A 12,079-nucleotide genomic window follows, 5' to 3' on the forward strand; every position below is an offset into this window, starting at 1 on the left:
TAACTAGCCACAGGCTGTTTGTTTAAAATGGGCACAGTTTGCCACTAATGAAATGGCAGCGCTTTTTGTCCAGCAGAACAAAGGCACGAGGCATGGTCATCGGGCAGTCATAGCATCACTGTCTCGATGGCCTATCCTTTGGTGTGTCAGAGGTACTGCGGCCCTAGTGTGGCGTGACAGAGTTGCAACTTCACTTTTCAGGACACCAGGTGAAGACTTCCGCAATGTCAGCACGACTTCTTGTGCAAGAACACCTACCACTGAGGCATCTGTCACAATCCTGCTGTGACATCTGTGTTTTTTGTGTAGTAGTTGTCACGGTTTGCCTTAGACGGCAAACCTTATAAATGATGGGAAACAAGTAATTCAGCATCTAAATTAGCAACTATTCACATCCTTTTTGGGCTCAGCTCCTCGCATCTCTGGGGAAATGATGAGAAAAATGGTACCTTCTTCCTCATGGAGAAGGTGGGCGCATTCCAAGTTGCATGTAGTGTGGCTGGAATACAGCACCAAGAGCGTACTGAAATAATAGGAGCTACTTTTGAGAATATGTGCATTTTCATTCGTTCACACATTGAGTTTTGTAATATCCCATCTTGAATGAGAAGCCTCAAGGATGTCAAACACAGTACATCAAAACACACATTATAAAATTACTAAGACACCGAATGGCTGGTTAGTAGTTAACTTTGAGAAGACAGAATTCCAATACTGCTAGTTAGCTCATTTAAAAGAATTAAGAAATAACCCTAAGTTTTGAAACTAAAATTTCTTCATCAGAGGGGAAAGAAGAACAGATAGGTAAGTGAGAGCCAATTCATTCAGAGTAAATTTTCCATTTTATACAATCAAAACAGTCATTATCATACAAACGAAGCTATGGTGAATTGCTTCTACAGCTAACCACTACTTACAGTTTAAGATATATGTTATTTTTCAGTGGCACTTGCTCTACCTTAATAACGAGAGAGAGAGTTGGAAATTACACAATTAGGATAGAGAGGGAAGTTGGAAGTTACACAATTAGAACAGAAGCCACTACTTTAAAAATGCAGATTCTTTTTCAGTTATGCTACTTGACTGATGTTGATCTGCTGATATATACGTAGCAGTTAATGCTGGAGGGAAAGCAGATATGTACTGTATGGAAGATCCTTATTTCCAATGGATATTGTTCATACAATATTAACCTGAAATCCAAATATACAGCTAATTTACAGAAAGAGTGGCTTTTTAATGTAGCTGAATTCATAGAAATCCCCAGTTTTATGTATTTTATTTATTTATTTACTCATGTTCCATTGATCTAGTAGACAAAAGAATTGTATGGATGTGGAACAAGTTTAACAAAGCAAAAACAGAATAAGCAATAAAAATTGAGATATTGTATGCGTACATGTGAAACGGAACTAAATATGAACATATGCTAATTATTGCAAACATGAACTTAAACTACAGTAAAACTGGAGTATAAAACGACAACATCATATATTAAACTTCCTGGCAGATTAAAACTGTGTGTCAGGCTGAGACTTGAACTCAGGACCTTTGCCTTTCGCAGGCAAGTGCTCTACCAATTGAGCTACCCAAGCACGACTCACGCCCCATCCTCACAGCTTTACTTCTGCCAGTACCTCGTCTCCTACCTTCCAAACGTAACAGAAGCTCTCGCAGGAGCGCGAGTCGTGCTTCGGTAGCTCACTTGGAAGAGCACTTGCCCACGAAAGGCAAAGGTTCCGAGTTCGAGTCTCAGTCCGGCACACAGTTTTAATCTGCTAGGAAGTTTCATATCAGCGCACACTCCGCTGCAGAGTGAAAATCTCATTCTGGAAACATCCCCCAGGCTGTGGCTAAGCTATGTCTAAGCAATATCCTTTCTTTCAGGAGTGCTAGTTCTGCAAGATTCGCAGGAGAGCTTCTGTTAAGTTTGGAAGGTAGGAGACGAGGTACTGGCAGAACTAAAGCTGTGAGGACGGGGCGTGAGTTGTGCTTGGGTAGCTCAGTTGGTAGAGCACTCGCCCGCGAAAGGCAAAGGTCCCGAGTTCGAGTCTTGGTCCGGCACACAGTTTTAATCTGCCAGGAAGTTTCATATCAGCGCACACTCCGCTGCAGAGTGAAAATCTCATTCTGGAAACATCATATATTATTGATAATGTACATTAAAAGTTGTAAGATGCTAAAATTAAAGTGATCATTAAACATTTACAAAGTGGAATAATGGATAATAAAATGTACAGTGTACCGTTCTGAAACTACAATGATGAAATCGATAGTTCAGAGCAATACTATTATAACTAGCATTTCTTAAACTTTACAGAATGACAAACTGAAAGTTCCAGTGTTTCCCAGAAATAATCCTGGAAATATACACTTGCAGATGTTGCTTAGAATATCCTGCTATATCCCATTGCTATTAAGTAGTTTACAGCAAAAAATGTTTTGGAGGTAATTATTAATAAAGGTATTGATCCCTAACATTAAAATGTCACTTAGGATCATATTTCACTGGCATGGTGCTAGTTAGTTAGTTACTCAAACAATGGAAAATCCAGGATGGAATGTAACAATACGAAAGAAGGAAAGTCGCTACTCACCATATAGCGGAGATGCTGAGTCGTGATAGGCACAATAAAAAGATTCACACAAATATAGCTTTCGGCCATTGAGGCCTTTGTCAGCAGTAGGCACACATACATACACGCACACTTACGCAAGTGCAACTTGCACACATGTTGGCAGTCTCAGAGAGCAGTAGCACCAGTGCACGATGGCAGTGGCGACTGGGTGGGGGTAAGGAGGAGGCTGGGGCAGGGAGGGGGAGGGATAGTATGGTGGGAGTGGCAGACAGTGAAGTGTTGCAGTTTAGATGGAGGGTAGGAGAGAAGGTGCGAAGGGGGGAGGGGGCAAGTAGCGGAAAGGACAGAAATAAAAATAAAAGAAATTAATAGACTGGGTATGGCGGTGAAATGACAGCTGTGTCTACATCTACATTTATACTCCACAAGCCACCCAACGGTGTGTGGCGGAGGGCACTTTATGTGCCATTGTCATTTCCTCCCTTTCCTGTTCCAGTCACGTATGGTTCGCAGGAAGAACGACTGGCAGAAAGCCTCCGTGCACGCTCAAATCTCTCTAATTTTACATTCGTGATCTCCTCTGAAGGTATAAGTAGGGGGAAGCAATATATTCGATACCTCATCCAGAAACGCACACTCTCGAAACCTGGACAGCAAGCTACACCGTGATGCAGAGTGCCTCTCTTGTGGAGTCTGCCACTTGAGTTTGCTAACCATCTCCATAATGCTATCACACTTAGCAAATAACCCTGTGACGAAACGCGCTGCTCTTCTTTGGATCTTCTCTATCTTCTCTGTCAACCCGACCTGGTACGGATCCCACACTGATGAGCAATACTCAAGTGTAGGTTGAACTAATGTTTTGTAAGCCACCTCCTTTCTTGATGGACTACTTTTTCTAATGATTCTCCCAATGAATCTCAACCTGGCACCCGACTTAACAACAATTAATTTTATATGATCATTCCACTTCAAATCATTCCGTACGCATACTCCCAGATATTTTACAGAAGTAACTGCTACCAGTGTTTGTTCCGCTATCATATAATCATACAATAAAGGATCCTTCTTTCTATGTATTCGCAATACATTACATTTGTCTATGTTAAGGGTCAGTTGCCACTCCCTGCACCAAGTGCCTATCTGCTGCAGATCTTTTTGCATTTCGCAGCAGTTTTCTAATGCTGCAACTTCTCTGTATACTACAGCATCATCATGTATATTGTGAAAAGCAATGGTCCCATAACACTCCCCTGTGGCATGCCAGAGGTTACTTTAACGTCTGTAGACTTCTCTCCATTGAGAACAACATGCTGTGTTCTGTTTGCTAAAAACTCTTCAAGCCAGCCACACATCTGGCCTGATATTCCGCAGGCTCTTACTTTGTTTATCAGGCAACAGTGTGGAACTGTATCAAATGCCTTCTGGAAGTTGAGGAAAATGGCATCTACCTGGGAGCCTGTATCTAATATTTTCTGGGTCTGATGAACAAATAAAGCGAGTTGGGTCTCACACGATTGCTGTTTCCGGAATCCATGTTGATTCCTGCAAAGTAGATTCTGGGTTTCCAGAAATGACATGATACGCGAGCAAAAAACATGTTCTAAAATCCTACAACAGATCGATGTCAGAGATACAGGCCTATAATTTTGCACATCTGCTTGACAACCCTTCTTGAAAACTAGGATTACCTGTGCTCTTTTCGAATCATTTGAAACCTTCCGTTCCTCTATAGACTTGTGGTACACGGCTGTTAGAAGGGGGGCCAGTTCTTTCGCGTACTCTGTGTAGAATCGAATTGGTATCCCATCAGGTCCAGTGGACTTTCCCCTGTTGAGTGATTTCAGTTGCTTTTATATTCCTTGGACGCTTATTTCGATGTCGGCCATTTTTTCGCTCATGCGAAGATTTAGAGAAGGAACTGCAGTGTGGTCTTCCTCTGTGAAACAGCTTCGGATAAAGGTGTTTAGTATTTCAGCTTTACGCATGTCATCCTCTGTTTCAATGCCATCATCATCCCAGAGTGTCTGGATATGCTGTTTCGAGCTACTTACTGTTTTAACGTAAGACCAGAACTTCCTAGGATTTTCTGTCAAGTTGGTACATAGAATTTTACTTTCGAATTCACTGAACGCTTTACGCATAGCCCTCCTTACACTAACTTTGACATCGTTTAGCTTCTGTTTGTCTGAGAGGTTTTGGCTGCATTTAAACTTGCAGTGAAGCTCTCTTTGCTTTCACAGTAGTTTCCTAACTTTGTTGTTGAACTACGGTGGGTTTTTCCCATCCCTCACAGTTTTACTGAGCACGTACCTGTCTAAAACGCATTTTACGATTGCCTTGAACTTTTTCCATAAACACTCAACATTGTCAGTGTTGGAACAGAAATTTTCGTTTTGATCTGTTAGGTAGTCTGAAATCTGCCTCCTATTACTCTTGCTAAACAAATAAACCTACCTTTTTTTTTATAATCCTATTTACTTCCATACTCAGGGATGCAGCAATGGCCTTATGGTCACTGATTCCCTGTTCCGCATTTACAGAGTCGAAAAGTTCGGGTCTGTTTGTTATCAGTAGGTCCAAGATGTTATCTTCACGAGTCGGTTCTCTGTTTAATTGCTCGAGGTAATTTTCGGATAGTTCACTCAGTATAATGTCACTCGATGCTCTGTCTCTACCACCCGTCCTAAACATCTGAGTGTCCCAGTCTATATCTGGTAAATTGTAATCTCCACCTAAGACTATAACATGCTGAGGAATTTTATGTGAAATGTATTCCAGATTTTCTCTCAATTGTTCTGCCACTAATGCTGTTGAGTCCGGAGGTCGGTAAAAGGAGCCAATTATTAACCTAGCTCGATTGTTGAGTATAACCTCCACCCATAATAATTCACAGGAACTATCCACTTCTATTTCACTACAGGATAAACTACTACTAATAGCGACAAACACACCACCACCAGTTGCATGCAATCTATCCTTTCTAAACACTGTCTGTTCCTTTGTAAAAATTTTGGCAGGATTTATCTCTGGCTTCAGCCAGCTTTCCGTACCTATAATGATTTCAGCTTCAGTGCTTTCTATCAGCGCTTGAAGTTCCGGTACTTTACCAACGCAGCTTCGACAGTTTCCAATTACAATACCGACTGCTGCTTGGTCCCTGCATGCCCTTTCTGTACTTGCCCGAGGCCATCTAACCTAAAAAACCACACAGTCCACGCCACACAACCCCTGCTACCCATGTAGCTGCCTGTTGGGTGTAGTGGACTCCTGACCTATCCAGCGGAACCCGAAACCCCACCACCCTATGGTGCAAATCGAGGAATCTGCAGCCCACACGGTCACAGAACCGTCTCAGCCTCTGATTCAGACCCTCCACTCGGCTCTGTACCAAAGGTCCGCAGTCAGTCCTGTCGACGATGCTGGAGATGGTGAGCTCTGCTTTCATCCTGCTAGCGAGACTGGCAGTCTTCACCAAATCAGATAGCCACCAGAAGCCAGAGAGGATTTCCTCCGATCCATAACGACACACATCATTGGTGCTGACATGAGCGACCACCTGCTGATGGCTGCACCCTGTACCCTTTATGGCACCTGGAAGGACTCTTTCCACATCTGGAATGACTCCCCCAGGTATGCACATGGAGTGCACATTGGTTTTCTTCCCCTCCCTTGCAGTCATATCCCTAAGGGCCCCCATTACGCACCTGACGTTGGAGCTCCCAACTACTAGTAAGCCCAGCCTCTGCGACTGCCCGGATCTTGCAGACTGAGGGGCAACCTCTGGAACAGGACAAGCTGCCATGCCTGGCCAAAGGTCAGTATCAGCCGGAGACAGAGCCTGTGTCTACAGCTGTGTAGTGCTGGAATGGGAACAGGGTGGGGAGGGGGGGGCTGGATGGGTGAGGACAGTGACTAACGAAGGTTGAGGCAAGGAGGGTTATGGGAAAGGAGGATGTATTGCAGGGAAAGTTCCCACCTGCGCAATTCAGAAAAACTGGTGTTGGTGGGAAGGATCCATATGGCACAGGCTGTGAAGCATTCATTGAGATGAGGGGTATCATGTTTGGCAGCATGTTCAGCTACAGGGTGGTCCACTTGCTTTTGGCCACAGTTTGATGGAGGCCGTTCATGCGGACAGACAGCTTGTTGGTTGTCATGCCTGCATAGAATGCAGCACCGTGGTTGCAGCTTAGCTTGTAAATCACGTGACTGGTTTCACAGGTAGCCCTGCCATTGATGGGATAGGTGATGTTAGTGACCGGACTGGAGTAGGTGGTAATAGGAGGATGTATGGGACAGGTCTTGCACCTGGGTCTATTACAGGGGTATGAGCCGTGAAGTAAGGGATTGGGAGCAGGGGTTGTGTAAGGATGGACAAGTATATTGTGTAGGTTTGGTGGACGGCGGAATACCACAGTATGCTGAACACGCTGCCAAACATGATACTCCTCATCTCAATGACTCCTTCACAGCCTGTGCCATATGGATCCTTCCCACCAACACCAGCTTTTCTGAATTGCACAGGTGGGAACTTTCCCTGCAATACATCCTATGTTCCCGCGACCCTCCTGGCCTCAACCTTCGTTAGTCACTGTCCTCACCCATCCAGCCTCCCCCCCCCCCCCCCTCCCCACCCTGTTCCCATTCCAGCACTACACAGCTGTCATTTCACCGCCACACCCAGTCTTTTAATTTCTTTTATTTTATTTCTCTCCTTTCTGCTACTTGCCTCTTCCCCCCTTCGCATCTTCTCTCCTACCCTCCGTCTAAACTGCAATGCTTCACTGTCCGCCACTCCCACATTACTATCCCTCCCCGCCCCAGCCTCCTCCTTACCTCCACCCAGTCGCCACTCCCATCATGCAGTTGTGCTGCTGCTCGCAGTGTAGTTTCTGCTCTCTGAGACTGCAGATGTGTGTGCAAGTTGCACTTGTGTGAGTGTGTGTGTGTGTGCGTGTGCGTGTGTGTGCGTCTACTGCTGACAAAGGCCATAATGGCCGAAAGCTATGATTGTGTGAATTTTTTTTATTGTCCGCATCTCAGCATCTCCACTATATAGTCGGTTAGTTACGTGTTCCATTGATCAATAGCACGGAAAAACCGTTATGATGTGGAACGTGTCAAATGCACAAGAAATGCGCACAGGAAACAAGTGGTTCTTTTTTTTCTTTTTTTACATTATAGTGTTATACCTAAATATTTCTATTATCTATCCCATTCCCTTAAATGGCACAAAATGCATATATTATATCTCCAGATTTATTTACTCATATTCAAGAATTCATCTACGGTATAGAAGGAGTTGTCAAGGAGGTATGATTTCAATTTGTTTTTGAAACTATTATTGCTGTCTGGCTCTGTGCACTATGCGACTCTATTATTGCTGTCTGTCTGACATTTTATTTCATCTGGTAATTTAACAAAAAGTTTTATAGCAGCATTTTTTACCCCTTTTGTGCCAATGTTGTTGATGTTGTTGTTGTTGTATTCAGTCCTGAGACTGGTTTGATGCAGCTTTCCATGCCACTCTATCCTGTGCAAGTTTCTTCATCTCCCAGTACTTACTGCAACCTACATCCTTCTGAATCTGCTTAGTGTATTCATCTTTTGGTCTCCCTCTACGATTTTTACCCTCCACACTGCCCTCCAATGCTAAATTTGTGATCCCTTGATGCCTCATAACATGTCCTACCAACCAGTCCCTTCTTCTTGTCAAGTTGTGCCATAAACTCCTCTTCTCCTCAATTCTATTCATTACCTCCTCGTTAGTTATGTGATCTACCCATCTAATCTTCAGCATTCATCTGTAGCACCACATTTCAAAAGCTTCTATTCTCTTCTTGTCCAAACTATTTATCGTCCATGTTTCACTTCCATACATGGCTACACTCCATACAAATACTTTCAGAAATGACTTCCTGACACTTAAATCTATACTCGATGTTAACAAATTTTTCTGCTTCAGAGACTCTTTCCTTGCCATTGCCAGTCTACATTTTATATCCTCTCTACTTCGACCATCATCAGTTATTTTGCTCCCCAAATAGCAAAACTCATTTACTACTTTAAACGTCTCATTTCCTAATCTAAATCCCTCAGCATCACCCGATTTAATTCAACTGCATTCCATTATCCTTGTTTTGCTTTTGTTGATGTTGATCTTATATCCTCCCTTCAAGACACAGTCCATTCCATTCAGTTGCTCTTCCAGGTCCTTTGCTGTCTCTGACAGAATTACAGTTTCATCGGCGAACCTCATAGTTTTTATTTCTTCTCCATGGATTTTAATTCCTACGCCGAATTTTTCTTTTTTTTTTTCCTTTACTGCTTACTCAATATACAGATTGAATAACATCGTGGATAGGCTACAACCCTGTCTCACTCCCTTCCCAACCGCTGCTTCCCTTTCATGTCCCTCGACTCTTATAACTGCCATCTGCTTTCTGTACAAATTGTAAATAGCCTTTCGCTCCCAGTATTTTACCCTTGCCACCTTTAGAATTTGAAAGAGAGTATTCCAGTCAACATTGTCAAAAGCTTTCTCTAAGTCTACAAATGCTAGAAACGTAGGTTTGCCTTTCCTTAATCTATTTTCTAAGATAAGTCGTAGGGTCAGTATTGCCTCACGTGTTTGAACATTTCTACAGAATCCAAACTGATCTTCCCCAAGGTCGGCTTCTACTAGTTTTTCCATTCGTCTGTAAAGAATTCGTGTTAGTATTTTGCAGCTGTGACTTATTAAACTCATAGTTTGGTAATTTTCACATCTGTCACCACCTGCTTTCTTTGGGACTGGAATTATTATATTCTTCTTGAAGTCTGAGGGTATTTCGCCTGTCTCATACATCTTGCTCACCAGATGGTAGAGTTTTGTCAGGACTGGCTCTCCCAAGGCTGTCAGTAGTTCCAATGGAATGTTGTGTACTCCGGGGGCCTTGTTTCGACTCAGGTCTTTCAGTGCTCTGTCAAACTCTTCACGCAGTATAGTATCTCTCATTTCATCTTCATCTAAATCCTCTTCCATTTCCATAACATTGTCCTCAAGTACATCGCCCTTGTATAGACCCTCTATAAACTCCTTCCACGTTTCTGCTTTCCCTTCTTTGCTTATAACTGGGTTTCCATCTTTGTGCCAAAGATAGGTAAAGTAAAAGATAGTTTAGGTCTTTCTTTTTTCTGGTATTGTAATCATGAATGTCGCTGTTGATTTTAAACTGGTCCATGTTGTTGAGAAAAAATTTCGTTACTGAGTAAATGTACTGTGAAGCAGTTGAAAGAATTCCTAACCTTTTGAACAGATGCCTACAAGATGTGTGACTATGAACCCCACACATTATTCTAGCTACTTTCTTTTGAGCAGTGAATACCATTTACCTAAGTGTTGAGTTGCCCCAGAATATTATTCCGTATGACATCAGAGAGGGGAAGTATGCAAAGTATGATAGCTTACTAATTTGTACATCCTCAAAATTGGCAATTATTCTGATTGCTAAAGTTGCTGAACCTAGTTGCTTTAGGAAATCCAAAATATGACTTTTCCAGTTAAGATTTTCATCTATGTGTACACCCAAAAACTTAGTATGCTCTACCCTGGCTACTGACTTCTTTGATGTGTTATGTTTATTGAGGGAATTATACTTTTTGCAGCAGAAAATTGGATGTACTGTGTTTTTTCAAAGTTCAGCGCAAGCCCATTTGCAGAAAACCAATTAATAACTTTTCCAAATACCTTATTTGTATCATTTTCTATCGGACTTTCTTTTACTGGATTAATAATTATGCTTGTATCATCAGCAAACAGTGTCAGTTCAGCATCTTGTTTCAAGAACAGAAGGGGACCCATGATCGAACCTTGTGGAACACCTAATGTAATTTCACCCCAGTTAGGTGAAGTGGCAAACTCCTTTGAATCACTTGAAGCATATAAAGAGACTTTTTGCTTCGTGTTCTGTAGATATGACTTAAACCACTCATATGCTGTTCCATTTATACCATAGAATTGTAATTTCTCTAACGTAATGTTGTGGTTCACACAGTCGAATGCTTTGGATAAGTCACAGAATATTCCTACTGGTGACATTTTACTATTTAAAGACTCTATTATGTGGACAGTGAAATTGTATATTGCTGTCTCAGTGGAACAGCATTTCTGAAATCTGAACTGTGATTTTCTAAGTATCCCATTACTGTTGAGATGGCTAACCACTCTTGAGTACATTACTTTCTCAAAGATTTTTGAAAATGCTGCAAGCAAGGATACTGGCTGGCAATTATTTACATCTGTGGTTTCCCCCTTTTTATAGAGAGGCCTGACAATGGCATATTTTAACCTGTCTGGAAAAATACCCTGAGTCAGTGATGCATTACATATGTGACTCAAAACATCAGCTGTAATTGCTCCACGTTGTTTTAATAACTTGTTAGAGATGTCATCTACTCCAACAGAACATTTATTTTTCAAAGATGTAATAATTTTCCTTATTTCACAAGAGGATGTTAGATGAAACTTAAACTGACTAAAATTTTTCAAAACTGGCTCTTCCATGTACTGCCTGGCTTTTTCTTTTGAACTATTATCACCAATTTTTTCTCCTACACATAAGAAGTCATTGTTAAATGCATTGGCTACCTGTGTACTGTTGGTTAAGATGGTCTCATTCTCTTTAACAGTAATTCTACCTACCCCAGTGGTTACTTTTCCTGTCTCTCTTCTAACAACATTCCATATTTTGCTGGAGTTGTTAATTTCTTCTCTAACATACATATCTCTTGATCTCCTTACAACTTTTATCAGTATGTTACAATAATTTTTATAGTGTAAAACTACTTCAGGATCTTTACTAGTTGCTGTCTCATACAGTTTTCTTTTTCTTTCTGAAGACACTTTAATACCTGTAGTAATTCAAGGTTTCTTTGAAAAGTTTGTGGTGTTACATTTAGTAATTTTCTTAGGAAAACAATGTTCAAAAAGGGACATAAATTTATCAAGAAATATGCTGCATTTATCATTAGCATTGGGCTCATGACATACATCTTCCCAGTTTACATTTAATAAACTTTTTCTGAAGTGATCTATAGATACCGGGTTGAGCACCCTCACACTTTTACTTAATGTTTTCTGAAGTGTACGCCATGTTAGGTTTTGTAAGTTAGTCAGTTGTGCATCATGGTCAGATAATCCATTTACCACACGGAAAGCATGTGTTTCTTCTACATCCTCTTGCTGTACAAATACATTATCTATCAGAGTACTACTGTCGTGAGCTGTACATGTAGGGAAATTGATCACTGATTCTAAGTTGTATGTTGTTAACAACACTTCTAGTTCACTTTTCCTATCTGATTTGCTTAGAAAGTTAACATTGAAATCACCACAGATTAATAACTTTTTCTTTTTGTCTGACAGACAGCATAATAGGGAGTCAAACTTTTTTATGAATAGCTCCCAATCTCCTAGTGGAGACCTGTACACCGTTGCTAATATCAAGACAACATTA

The sequence above is a fragment of the Schistocerca americana genome, chromosome 3, assembly GCF_021461395.2.
Source record: "Schistocerca americana isolate TAMUIC-IGC-003095 chromosome 3, iqSchAmer2.1, whole genome shotgun sequence".
In the NCBI taxonomy this organism is placed as follows: domain Eukaryota; kingdom Metazoa; phylum Arthropoda; class Insecta; order Orthoptera; family Acrididae; genus Schistocerca; species Schistocerca americana.